Source organism: Mirounga angustirostris, unplaced genomic scaffold, assembly GCF_029215605.1.
Source record: "Mirounga angustirostris isolate CCGP_5_RB_7025 unplaced genomic scaffold, mMirAng1.0.hap1 SCAF_3, whole genome shotgun sequence".
NCBI classification, from domain to species: domain Eukaryota; kingdom Metazoa; phylum Chordata; class Mammalia; order Carnivora; family Phocidae; genus Mirounga; species Mirounga angustirostris.
In genome coordinates, this window is record NW_026991711.1 from 37948166 (window position 1) to 37963038 (window position 14873).

At 33.3% G+C, this 14873-nt stretch overlaps 1 pseudogene; it reads left to right on the top strand.

Moving 5' to 3' along the window:
• The first annotated feature begins 291 nt into the window (after nucleotides 1-291).
• LOC123838627 (large ribosomal subunit protein uL22-like) lies at nucleotides 292-845 on the top strand (annotated as a pseudogene).
• Nucleotides 846-14873: the final 14028 nt, after the last annotated feature.

The following is a 14873-nucleotide window of genomic DNA, read 5'->3' on the forward strand; positions in this document are numbered from 1 at the left end:
ACAGACCTTTTACCTCTTTGGTTAGGTTTATTCCTAGGTATCTTATGGGTTTTGGTGCAAGTGTAAATAGGATTGATTCCTTGATTTCTCTTTCTGCTGCTTCATTATTGATGTATAGAAATGCTACAGATTTTTGTCTATTGATTTTGTTTCCTGTAACTTTACTAAATTCATGTATCAGTTCTAGCAAATTTTTTGTGGAATCATTCGGGTTTTCTACACAGAGTATCATGTCATCTGTGAATAGTGAAAGTTTGACTTCTTCTAAGCAGCCTGAAATGACCTCTGAAAATGGTTCATTATTCTCTTGACCCAGAAAACCCTACAAAATCATGCAAATCAAGAGGCTCAAATCTTTGTGTTCATTTTAAGAACACACGTGAAACTGCCCAGGCCATCAAGGGTGTGAATATCTGAAAAGTCACCAAGTATCTGAAAGATGTCACTTTGCAGAAGCCATGTGTGCCATTCCGTTGCCACAAAGGTGGAGTTGGTTGGTGTGCCCAGGCCAAACAGTGGGGCTGGACACAAGGTTGAAGGCCCAGGAAGACTGCTGAATTTTTACTGTGCATGCTTAAAAATGCAGAAAGTAATGCTGAACTTAAGGGTTTAGATGTAGATTCTCTGGTTATGGAGCACATCCAAGTGAACAAAGCCCCCAGGATGCAGCATAGAACTTACAGGGTTCATGGTCAGATTAACCCATACTGAGCTCTCCCTGCCATACTGAGATGATCCTTACTGAAAAAGAGCAGATTGTTTCTAAACCAGAAGAAGAGGTTGCACAGAAGAAAAAGATATCCCAGAAGAAACTGAAGAAACAAAAACTTATGGCCTGTGAGTAAATTCTGCTTAGAATAAATACAAATAATTTTTTTTTTAATTTAAAAAGATGAAGAAGCTCAAAAGTCAGGGAAGGGAAAGGGCAAAGTTAACATTCTGTTACTTCTCGAGATTCTTTTATGGGAGGAAAGATAGGGGAGGGGAAGAGGGAGGGAGAGAAGGAGAAAGAGAGGGGAAGAAAGGAAGGAAGGGCGGAAAGAAGGAAGGAAGAAGGAAGGAAGAAAAACATGGCTGCACCAAAGAGCCCTTGAGGTGCTTGTTGGGAAAGAGTTCTCCATGTGTTTTCAAAGTTCTTCAGCATAATCAATAACTTATTTATGAACTAACAGTCCAGGATGTTTGTAGACTTAATGGCCCTGGAAGATAGGGTGTCTCACTCCAGGTCAGTTTGCCAAAAAGATCTGTTTGCCATGGAGGATAAGGAAGATAATACCTCCCTTCAGGTCAAAATGTGGACAAGTTTGCTCAGAGCCACTGTAAAAGATTAGAGTTATCTGAAATTGTGTCTCCTTGGCTGTGATACTAACTCCTTGTGTGTGGAATTCGCCTGGGTCTATCTCTGCATCACCTCATGGACTTGGAGTGTGCAAGGGAACATGCAAACGTCAAGTTGATACTGCCTGTTGTACTACAGTAAAGTTCTTTGCTGTGACCCAGGAATTTCACAACTTCCACCAGCGCCAGTGAAACTGTGGCTGGCTAACTTGTTAACTTGTAGGATAAAATCTCACACCGTTCACAGTTCTTGACAAGGGCGTTTCTTTAACCATGCAGTTTCCTTGAATCTTTTAGGTATGTCTTTTTGGACATCTTCATGGGTGATCTCCAAAGCTGTTAAAGCATTCAGTTTCAAAAGTTTAAAAAACATGACTCTTTTACCAATATAAAATGAACATGTATCAAAGATTTCCTTTAATTCATTAAGAAAGTAGTGGGTAAATTACTGTGACTCCTTTAAAGAACATATGAGAACCTAGGTTACTTATAGAAGAATAAGATTGCTGGGTTGGATAAAAAAACTTGTTAATGTTGAATTGGAATAAAAACCATAACTTTTGGCCCTTTACCACAACATGGTCAAAGCTCTGGCACTAGAAATATAAAAGAGTTCAGTAAATAGAAAGTCTAATCTACCGCTGAAATGAAAAACAATTTAGTCATTTTTTTGCCTATTTTCAGGTTTCAGATGATGTTTCTCACGGTTGAGAAGATTCTATATGGTTTAATGTTCTTTGAACAATTCTTGCCACATAATTAAATGCTATATATGTGGTAGCTATCATTTTGTTTATATATATATATATATATATATATATTTGAAAACTGAATATAAAACAGTTTTCTCTTCTTTTAGGTGGGAAATAGCTAAAACTGAATTTTAACTTCTCTATGACCAACTTATAGGTAGTTAATGATGATACTTACCCTCCACCCAAAACAGTAATAGCACAATGCTATCAAAATCTTAGGCCTCTGTGTTAATCTGTTTTCCCCTCTTATTTTACCATTCTAATACTGTGTGTTAGGAGCACTGTCTGAATTCTGTTATAACAGAATTACTCACCAAGTCTTTTCTGAATCATAGTTCCCTGATTTCATTGTATATAATGAATTAACCTCTCATATGCATCTAGAAGATACTAGCTATATATCATTCTTGGGAGAATTGTAAGAATTTTTGCTAAAATCATTCTCCACAGTTCTTCATTCTCTTGAGGAAACTTGATTGGGAAAGGCTCAAGCTAGACCAGCAAGGGCAATATCAGCACCTGGGAACTTGCTAGAAACTCAGAATCTTAGGCTCTACCTTACAGCTATGGAGTCAGAACCAGAATTTTAGTGAGATACAAAGGTAATTCATATAGATATTAAAGTCTGTGAAATGCTGCTCTGGACTATCCATCTATAGGTAGAGACTAGACTAGAGGATAAATCTTCATCTGAAAGGCAGTTTATGTGAGGCCTCTGAAGCCTGATGACTTTGGTTAAAAAGCTTTAACAGTTTTGTGACTTCTCAAGATAAATAACCCTTTTGCACTTTAGTTTCTTTCTCTATAAATTGTATTTATATAAGGGTATTATCAGATTTATAGCATTGTAGAATGGAGTTCCACATATGTAAATGGTTTATATTAGCACATGATAAGCTCTCAATTAATGAGAACTATTGTTATTTATATCCATGTCTTGGAGACCCTTTTTATGTTTTTACCCAGATATGACTGTTGGATGCATTTTAATTTCCATCCCTTGTGTGCCCTGAACATTTAACATTAATACACTACTGTTTTACATTAATTCTGCATGACTTTCTATATGAATTGAATAAAGGATGTCATAAGCACTGTGAAAAAAATATTGAATATTGCCTCAATATTGCAACTTTCAAGGATTTTAAGATTACATTTAGCTTTAGATAAATTATATTTATTTTCATTCTAAAACATGGCCTTATAAAAGAAAAACATGGCCTTATGTGATTTTCAGCCTCTATAGTATTAGATCTGTTTGAATTAATAAATATATGTACACCTTGCCACATCACTCATCCTCCTGAACTAAGGTAATTAATAAAATACTTAATCATTTTATCTGTGAAAAAGGAGGAATTGGAGTTCCAAGAGAACCTAGTCCTAGGGAAAGATTAATTGTAACTTCGGAAATATTAAAGTAACCTTAGGTAAGAGTTATTCTGAGGTGAAGAAAGCTTTTAAAATCACCCAACAGCATTTTGGCATTATTACCACAGGAATGCCATGGAGCCATAAACACAGGACAGAAAATTTTCCTAAGAAGGCTATTATTCTTGAAGAATTTAAGCAGAAAATCACTTCCTACTCCAGAAAGAATTCTTCCATCTTTGTTTCAATGGTACTGTGCTCATGTGAGTTTCTCTCAATGGTCTTTTGCCATCTTTTGCAGAATCATACGTTGTTCTTCTATTTTTCTTAAAACCTTAAAATATTTGCAAATAGTAAAAAAAAAAATCGAGAGTACAGATGTATTTAAAATATAAAGTAATAATAATATCCTGTTCCAATTCTCCCAAAACCCTCCTCTCTTCCTTGTGAACTATTTTAAATAATTTGTTTGTAATTTCATCCACAAGTTTAAATAACAGGCTTATGTCCTGTAAATTGAAGTGCCTATTATAGACCTTTAGGTCCATTTTCACCTCACTATATGTAACTCTCCTGTTTTATAAGTTATCACCTATCTCCACATACTGTTTTAAAGTCCTAAGAAAGCAGAAATGTATGTCCCTTTTTTTCACTGCTGTATTCTCAGTGGTAGAATAGTGCTTGTCACTTAGCTTTTGTTGAGTTAGTAAATAATGGGTAAATAGATCAAAATTGCTCTCATATCAATCCTCAGACTTTTTACCCTCCAATCTTTGATAGTGTAAGTATTTTTCTTATTCTTCCCTTAATTAGATTTTTAATTTTAATAATATGCCTAAATTAAGTGCTTTACTTCATGAACTTGAAACTCCTGGCCTTCTAATGATGAAGAGTCTCAATGTTTTCTCAGTTCTCTCATCTCTACTATAGATTATGCTTCCTCAACAATAACATTTATATTCACAGTCTTCATTTTGATAGTTTCAGAATTTATATCATTGTTTTAGATATAATCTGAGTTACACAGTAATAATTCCATTTGGTTATCTAAAAGTAGATGCAAGAGTAAAAAAAAATTATTTGCAAATGAGGTCTCACAGGTTGGAATAATTGTTAAGATATTGATCCTTTACACTTATTACTTTATTTAGAATTGTATCTCTACTTCTCTTTTTTATTACTACTTCAAACACTTTGAGGCTGTCATTGTGTTTTACCTATATTAATTCAACGGGCGACTGATTTATATATCCTATATTATTCTCTCTGTACTCTGACCTATCCTATAGCCTACTACCAGTTTGTCACATCGATTTTCACAATTCTTCTATTTGTCTTTAGTTACAAACTCTAGGTATGTCATATATATCCAAACTCTTGTTCTTGTTTAATATACCAGTACTCTCATATATACACTATAAGCTCTAAAAGATTGAAGCTACATGGCATTCTGAAACATACCGCCATGCACCATGCTTCAGTGACAATATTACTTCCAAGTATTTTGTCAGACTCCCATGACAACAAAACTTAAGGAAATTCTTTCATGGCATGACGCAATACAATCCATACATTCTAGAGCACTAGAGATTGGCCTTTTACATTTAAGTAAGTCATAATCTATCTTGAAATGATTTTTGTATACAAAATGAGTTAGAATTCTATTTTTTTCAATTAACAGATAATTATTACATCTGAAACTATGGGCAAATTAACACTTTTACCTGCTACAGGTAAACACGTGACCATGCACACACACACACACACACACACACACACCCCACACCATTCACTCACAAAGCATCTTAGCAGCATGTGTTCCCACACAGAGTGATGTGATGAGGTTCAGACATACCTACATGTGCAATGGGGTTTGTATTACAGAAGAGGAACCCTAAATTTATGAGGTTCATATCTTATATAGAGCAGCTGTCAGATATGTACCTTTGTCCTTCTGAAGGGAAAAACAGAAAATTTTGCCCTATAAAATAGACAAATCATCCTTGGATAGGGAAAAAAGATTTCTAGGTCTATTCCCTTTGGAAATTATGCCATGGATTAAGGGGAGATGAATCTTTAAATCTCCCCTGAGCAGTTCATTATCTCTAAATTCCAAAGAATGTTTGTCATTCAATATTAGACTTGCTGAAATATGAAAATATTCATGAAGCATTGCTTCCCACCAATAATTTTTCTCAGTATCAATTAGTGAATAGTCATCCTTTCCCCAGTGTTCTGCAGAGCAAATTGGTTGTGTAGCATATTTCCATGTGAGCATAGATCCTTTCTGTATTCCCTTGTCTATTCAATTGTTTTATTTCTATTTTCACATTAATAATTTAATGTCACATTGTTCACATTAATCCTGTAGCATTTTATAAAATCTTTATGACAAATTACATTACCTGATAGGGCCAGTTCCTTGTTTCTTCTTCTTTTTTTTTTTTTCAAGGATTCTCCTAATTATTTTGATCCCTTATACCATGAATAATTTTGGGGGGAATTTAATTGAAATTGAATTGAATCTATAAATCAGTATTATAAGAACTAATGTTTTATAATGTTTAATAATCTAATTTATAAACCTCACATGCTTTTTCATGGGTTTTCTTTAATATTAAAATATTCAAAATATAAATAAATTAATTGGTAAGTTAGAACAACATCTCAATGCTCTATCATCAATCAAGGGTATAAAAAATTGAAGCTTATTCATTCAATGCAACATACATGGCAGTGAAAAATAATAAATTACAATTGCCCACATGAACAAAAATTAATCTCAACAAATAATACTGAACAAGAAAGACAAATTTCTGAGAATAATAAAATTTTAGTATGAGTATGTCCCATACCATATTGGGAATAAATTTGGTAAATCTGTTAATCCTGATTGCAGATTAGTTGTTGACCTAGTACTTCTTTTAAGTAGTCCTCAAATAAGAGGACTTGACAACACCATACTTCATCCTAGACTCCTCTGGCAATTGAGGGAACCATCTGTGTTAACTTGGTGCCTTTCTCCAGAAGAGAAACAACCTTTTCATGTCTTCATGATAGGAAGTAGTTTTGCAATGTGGAACAAGATGCCCACTGAAATTAAGCTTCTGCCTTCCCACAGAAACTGGGATCTCCCTTGATGTTTGCCTTCCAATGAGATGACTCCCAGATTCTTGAGGAAGACATTGCTGGGACATAAAAAGTGACAAAAGGCCAGCTAAAAAAGGACCTCTCTAGTCTTCAGAAGAAAGTACATACATTTCAAAGAGATGGGAAAGTTCTTACAATTACATGTTATCCAAGGAAATTGCTTAAAGATAAAGGAGAGGGAAATCTCTCCCTTTTCTTTTTTTTTTCTCCCTTATTTTTAACAGATAGTATTACACCCCTTATTTTTAATTTGTATTTGTCCTTTTAGTTGTCAGATAAAATACAAGATGCCCATTTAAGTTTGAATTTCACATAAGTATTTTTAGTATATTTTTTTAAGTGTTATGTCTCAAAGTACATGTGGAACAAATTTCGTTAAGTCTGTCAATCCTCACTCCAGGATAATTGTTGACATAGTATAGAGGGGAAAATTCCTACCAACACAGTAGTCCAAGCTAACTGTATCAGGCACAAGATCCCACAGCCACATTTGAAAAGTATAGGGTTTCAGACAAAAAGAACAAAGATGGCTTTTTTCCATTAGAGCTTCATTTGTGAAAGCTCTGATAAATAATAATTCCTAAGAGAAGGTAGGTAAAGGCAGCTAGGATCTGGATGAGACTCCAAGATGCTCCACATGAAGAACCTTATGCAAATAGTAAATAAATGTAAAAATCTTTTTAGTTTGGGTTCTTAATAAGTTAAGAGGGGTCTTTATCCCAACAACAACAACAAAGGCACTTAAATTAATCATTTAGTACAAGATAATTTTAAATGTACATGCCTATTTTGTATATTGAAGCTATTCAAATCCAACTAGAGTACGTAAGATGAAGATCATTATCTCTGTGAAGATGAAAGAGTGATAAATTACTAACAGCTGATGCCAGGCTAAACAGTTTACACTTGTGCTTTGATATGCAGCTAGAAATGCTGTTTGCAGACCCTAATCACTTAAACCCACAATTATTCTTAAGACTTTGCTCAAAAACACTTATTCCATTTGTAATTATAATGCTTTACCTCAACAATCTTAGCAATTGCTATTATTTTCTAAAGTTAAAATTCCCTGTTGCTTTCACCCATCTTATGAGTATTCAATATAAAGTCTTGTGAGTAGTTCTCTTGTATAGCCTTCTCTGTAATCTTGCTTCTTAGATTCATATTATTCAGTTGCTGAGAAAATTGAGTGTTGACACTTTTGAGATTTGCATGCACTTTTATTTAAAAAAAAAGTATTATCATACATTTTGTTGATTAACAAATAAAAACTCAAGGCTGTCTTATTCTCTTCAATAGACCATAAAAAGTAAATTACGGGGCCATCACTACATCTCCCAAATGAAAAGCTTCAGAAATCTCAGTAGGATAGTAGTTGAATTAAACTGCCATAAAAAGAAATAATAATATATAAATCATCAAGTCATATTTCTCAGTTAAGCTTATACACATGCAATACATATATCTAAATCTGGCCAGGAATGCTACATTTGGTTGGAATGTTTCCATGGCGCAAAACCCTACATATTAAATTGATTGATCACTTAAACCATCTCCTGCTTCCTTTCATCTCCCATCATTTGCTATAGTGTCTGATGGCTGACATCACCAGCAGGGGTACATCATCTAGACAGAGTGCTAGCCTAGAGAAACAGGGAAAAAAAAAAAAACAAAAACGTGTCTGTCAAATATACATGATCAAAAAAGTGATATTTTACAGGCATATTATCACTGTCAGCTAAATGAAGAGGTAAGTGAAATAAATGGGATCTGAAATTAGAGATGAAAAGGGATTCTGCAACTTAAATTTTCAAAGACAGAACAATACTGAGGGTAAAATTATTTATGAATGCCATATTGCTTTACAGTCCAAAGCATAGAAACAATTTTCAGATAATTCACATCTTTATTCTTCTATAATATTTATGCAGTTTGGGAGCTGAGTGGTTTGTTTTTTGTGATTTAACTCTTTTGCTTTTTTTTCCCCTCTGAATGTAAAACAACAAACAAAAGCTACCATAAGATCAGAGTATTTTGGATCAGCATATCTGAATATTCCTATCAATCAGTCATGTTTTCGTATCAGTTACACCAATTGTTTTCCACTGTATATGAAAGGAAATAAATTACACTATCCAGATTTCTCTGAACAGAATACACTTAAAGAGTAGTTTAAAATGTAGTTTATAATTTAATACTCTCCACAGCAATGATCTGAGCTAACATCCTACTGCTATTTTTAATTGCAACTCTGGCAGGGAAGGATTAAGCATCATTATCAAAGCTACAGAGTAAATAGGTCAGTCTCTTATCCATGGGTCCTTACACCATGATGCCATTTACCATTCCTACTATCTTGTGATAAAACCCTCAGCCTCAGCCCTTATTAAAGAGCCCTATGCCCAAAGATCTCAGTTAAAAAAGAAAAAAATCTAAAGAAAACATTATACTTCTTAAATCATTTTATAGAGAAAATAGTTCTATATTTTCTATTTCTGTGTTAATTTATGAAATCTTATACCTGAGAGCCATTGTTTCTATTTTGCACTGGAGTGACAAGCACTATGACCTAACAGGTCTTTTGCCCCTCCAATTTCTAAGATTAAACTGAATTGTAATGACAAGTTATTTGTGCAGAAACACTTAGACTAATGAAAGAAGCTTGTATTAAACCTTGGATTTCAAAGTGCAATTCCTAAGGGAGTTGTTGCTAACCTTTTATCCCCAGCGCCTTCCCTCTGACTAACTCTTCTGGCTACTCAGCTTTTCTTGTGTCAAATGCATGAGTTTCCTCCACTTCTCTCTGCCCTTCAGGAGTCCTCATCACCTTAAGTGTGATGAGTTATTTGAAATACCCTACTCAGAAAACTTGCCTTCTCTCTTCTTCTGTTGTTTTCATGCTAAATCCTAACCTGGGTTCAGAAAATTTTTAAGGAATCTGATTAAAACCCAGTGAAACTAAACACAAGGGAGAGAACAGAATATAAAAGAAGTCAGATAACCTAAAGGAGATCAATTTCAATCTGTTTTTAAGCTTGTTAATAATGTGGGGCCTGCCTTCTCCCACATGAATGTACGTCTGGGATTTGCAGCACTAGGCCAGCAGGAATGTTTCTCTTTGATATGTTTTCTCTTTGGGAACCTTGGTCCCACATCTAGAACACCTCAAAACTTCAGTAGCTGCCATAATACTTCCTTCAATTCCCTTCAGTTTTCCTGAACCTCCTGGAATCGTTCCTTATTCCTTCTTGAAGTACAATGCTATCCTGGGAGTTTGGGGGGGAAATCCTTGTTAAAAAACAAAATTCAACTGAGTAAATTTTAAATATCTTATTGGCTTTATTCAGTGATTCATGAGTCAGGCAACATCCCATCTAGTAGATGGAAAGGAGCTCCACAGAGCTGTACAAAATGAAAGGCTTTTATAGGCAGAAGGAGGTGGGACAAAAGTTATTAAGAGAGTAAATTGTTTCAGGCAGAGTTACTTTTCTTTGGGAGATGGCAAGTGTCTTATCAGGCACATTACGTCACTAGTGCTGACCAGGAAATTGTAGACTGACTAGTTAAGATTACATTTTTGATAGAGGCTGAAATTGAAATTTGGTTAGGTAATAAGTCTCAGTTTGGTGATGTGGGCTTAGCACAAGTGACTCCATTTTGAGCTTGTTGTCTCTCTCTCTCTCTCTTTTTTTTAACATTGCCTATCATATTTAGAATATAATTCTCAATTTAGCTACTAAAAGCTCACAAATATGGGCACCTGGGTGGCTCAGTCGTTAAGCGTCTGCCTTCGGCTCAGGTCATGATCCCAGGGTCCTGGGATCGAGTCCCACATTGGGCTCCCTGCTCGGCAGGAAGCCTGCTTCTCGCTCTCCCACTCCCCCTGCTTGTGTTCCTGCTCTCGCTATCTCTCTCTCTGTCAAATAAATAAATAAAATCTTAAAAAAAAAAAAGTTCACAAATCTGTTTCTATTAAATCATTTGTATTTTTCACCCTATATTTGTTCTGATTTCTCCCATGAAAAATTGGTCACAAAATTAATCTGCCTATAAACAAAAATCATTTCCCCCATTTTTTCTCCCACCTCCTTAACATCAAACATATAAATTTTCCTCAATCTTAAAAAAAATTATCTTCTTTCTCACATATTCAATTTAAAAACAAAAATCATTTACACATATGAAGGATATGCCAACAAAGAAGTAATTGTTAGCAGAAGAAAATGGATAAAGGTCTTACAAAGAAGATGTTAGGTCACACAATTACACAATTTGTAAGTATATCTGAATGAAGTATATTGCTCTGGGTCACATTAATTAGGGTTGAGTTATGAAAGATGCCCTATGATCTCATCAAACATGTTTTTCTTTTATTTTAAATTGTGTTTATTTAATTTTGTGGTGTTCATATAGAATGGGTCCTGGGAACACTGAATCATAACAAACTCCATAAATCACGCCAGTCAAAAACTACTAACTAATCCAAGATCCTACAGAGTAAGTCTCAAAGAAGCAGAATCTAGGATATAACTTGAAGAACTCTGTTTTTGTTTGTTTATTTATTTGAAAGTAGTTCAAATATGCTTACTAAAGAAATTGATTAAGGACACTTTTCTTCTTTTAAACAAGTAAAGTTACATGTAGGATTCACTATGTACAGCAGAAAAGGGTGTTATGAAAAATATTGATTTAAAATGCTTTACCAAGTTTGAACAAAACTTGACTCAAATATAGTATTTATTAGATCAGGATTGGTAGTATACATTTTATTACATATTTTATTACATTTATTACATTTGCTTATTAAAAAAATTGTGTTTTATAAGATGGTAATCTGTTCTAGAATTCGTCCCGCAACAGAGTACCAAATATAAGCATGAATATCAATGAGATAAGCAAGGACTTTTTTTTAAGTGGATAAAGTGCTATTAACAATTTTCCATAAAGCTTCACCCTAGATGTCCTACACATTATTTGAATAATTAAAATATTAGTTCTTTGATTTCTGGGAATATCTATTAGATAGCATTTCTTCTACTTTGGCAATCATTTGCTGCCAATTTAATTTGAAAATAAATTCTTATACATGTCATTTGCAATAATTTTTGAGGGCAGAACCCATAAAAATTGAGAAAAATAATTTTAGAGAGAAAACACTACACCCCTTGGGCCTACTAGAAATGCTTTTCAATTTTTCTACTACAAAGAAAATTCCAACTCATACTCAATTAAAGTTAGTCTGGAAGTCTCCCTTCATTGTAACAGATGGCACTCAACTTGATCTTTTCTAAGCAAGATATCAATTTGTCTCACAGAATGCTGACAACATGGAAAGCATACAAGGCGAAGCATTTATGAATTGAACATACAATATGAAGTGGAATGAAAGTGCTCGAATGTGTTCATCTTAAACTATCACCACCTGACCCAGCAAAAGCACTGTATGAGAATTTCCTGTGCATCCTTACCACTATGCAATTGATATTTAGGAGTATGTATAAGCAGAGTGGGCCATACTTATAGGCTTGAAAACAAAGGACCAGACATGCCTAAAGTTTATGGAGATGCTATAGTTAACTATGTGATCATCTAATAATTGGCCACAGTAAGTAATTATTCACTCTTACCAAGGTGACCAACCTCCCAAAAACAAAGAAGCAAAGAATTACTTGGCTTGACTAATGGAAAAAATACTCTGTGCATACAAGTCAACTTTTATTTCTATATCCCATACGCAGTGTTAATGCAGCTTAATTCTACCCATGATAAAACTAGGCAGAATACCTTGATGTGGTCCTCACATTCACCTTGTTCACATTTCAAGAAGACTACCAATGGATTAACACTTTGAAATCTTTGCTTTTATTTTGATTTAGTCTTATCTCTCCTCTCAACCTAAAATATTCCCTTTATTAAATATAAATATGTATATAACAGAATATATTATAAGTACTTGAGCTACTGTGAATGATCAGTTCAGATATATCTATTTCTAGCCGTATCTGTCTATAATCTATCTATCTAGATTTATTGTAAGATGATTTTGTTTCCTTTGAATATCTTAATAGCCAATCTGGAAATACCTCTAAACTAAGCTACTTTACTTATGTCTATATTTTAGTAAGTCTAGAATATATCATTGTATTATTTTGCTGAACTAGGAGCTCAGGTGGCATGACAAAAACAAGGGATAATAGAAAGAGACAATGCTGATGCTTAATTCAAGCACTCGTTTATTTTCTTCTTCTTTTTAACATGCTTATTGATTTAAAACTAAAGAATTTAAGTAACAAAGTCACATATCAATAAAAAACATTAATTATTAAATAAAGGATGCCAAAAAGACATGAAAATCAATTTATTACACACCAGTCTCTTTTTTCAAAGATCCATAATTTGAAGGCAAATGTAGTATAACTGTAACTAATCACCCACACATCAGTTTATTTTCCTTAGTTCAGTAATATACTGAAAAATATAAATACAAAAATCACCCTGAAAGTAAATTAACTTTTATAAGAATAGTGCTTTAAGATTCTAGTCTTCCTTCCATAGATAGGGTATAATTTTACCTTAAGTGATTATATTTTGTTTGGATCATGACACTATTATATGAATTTACTCCTCTTATCTGTCAAAATCATTGCTCTAAAGTTGAAAATAGTCATATTGATACAACTGCCTTAGGCTTTTGTGCAAGAATACTTAGTTTTTCTGAATAGATAGTAGTTTATTAAGTTGGGTAATATATTATCAAATATAGAAAATGGCATATATCATTAATAATATAATATTCCAAGAGTACCCAGTTAGTTCACAGGCATCATATTATTGTTTTTTATGAATATAGTTATGGTAAACATGTCACTTTAGCATCTTAAGATTACTTATATTTTTATTTCCTCCCTATCATTATAAATCAATATTAATTAACAAACTATAGTATAACTAGATTCATGAACTGGTTATATTTAAGAATTAAATATAATTTAATTCTTATACTTAAGTAACAGATTCCTTATTTACTCTTTAAGATTATTTTTCTTGCTATTGTTAAATAAAATTACTTACCAATCTATAGTATGATTAAGAACATAAGTTGATTATTTTTAAAATTAAAGATTTTCTGATTATTTGTGATAAAATTTATTTTTACCTTTTAAAGTTACAGTTATATAAACCTGGGAATGTTCATATTATCCTTCTTCTAGTCATGACAAATACAATAATATAGTGCATGTTGAACGTATAATCTCTAAATAATACTGTGAAAATGTTGCAAAGTTGTATATGAACCTAAAAATTTACTTATGGAAACACTCTACTCATTGCTTCATTGAATGACCGAGGATCATATATAATGCAATAGTGCAATTGCTAAGAGCAGGACTAATCAAATTAAAGTTTAAGACTATTGACTGTCAATTTGTTTTAACACTTTCATTATAGAAAAGGTCTTCAACTTGGTAACTCTACTTTAAAATGAAAACAAACTGATGCGTTGCTATATGTTTAAATTAAGCTTGTTATTTTGGCCTTGACACATCCAAAATAAGAACATTATTCAACATGCGCACAACTTGTCTGCATATCAGCTAGAACTATTGGAGCTTAGTGTCCTCTGTAGACATTGAACACAATTACTTGATGAGTGGAAAGGCGGTTGTTTTTCATTGACTTGAAAGGGCATATGCAATAATTAAAATTTTGTTTAAAAAACTGACTTTGCCCTTTTGAACCTGGCTTGAGAAAATGACTAAAGCAGTCTTCAATGGAATTGCATTTGGACACCCTCAGCTAGACCTTAGAGAAAGTTCCTCTGTTCCTTTGTATTTGACAAGCATTTGACAATTGAACTGAAGAAACTTTTCTATTACACATAGGTCTTTTTGTTCACATTTGCAGAAGATGATGAATGCAAAGCAGAAGTAATAATATTCATTTTTTGGCCTTTTGACTAAGATCAAGTGCAAAGCAGAAGTAATACATATCACTTGCTAAATTTCAAGTCTTTTGTTACAATTTACCCGATTCTTCTGTTTTTACAGAAATATAAAAGAGAAGTCAGGCTGCTCCACACTACCTTACCACCACCATTACCATTTGTATATTAGTGAATCAAACGCAGCATTTTGTTTCTAGGTTTTAAAACCTGAGAGTAATAATGCACAATTTCAAATTATTTAATCGAGAAGGCTTTTGCTAAATAATTTCTAAATAGTCTATGTAAAGTTCTCTCCATTCATGGGGACTTTAAAA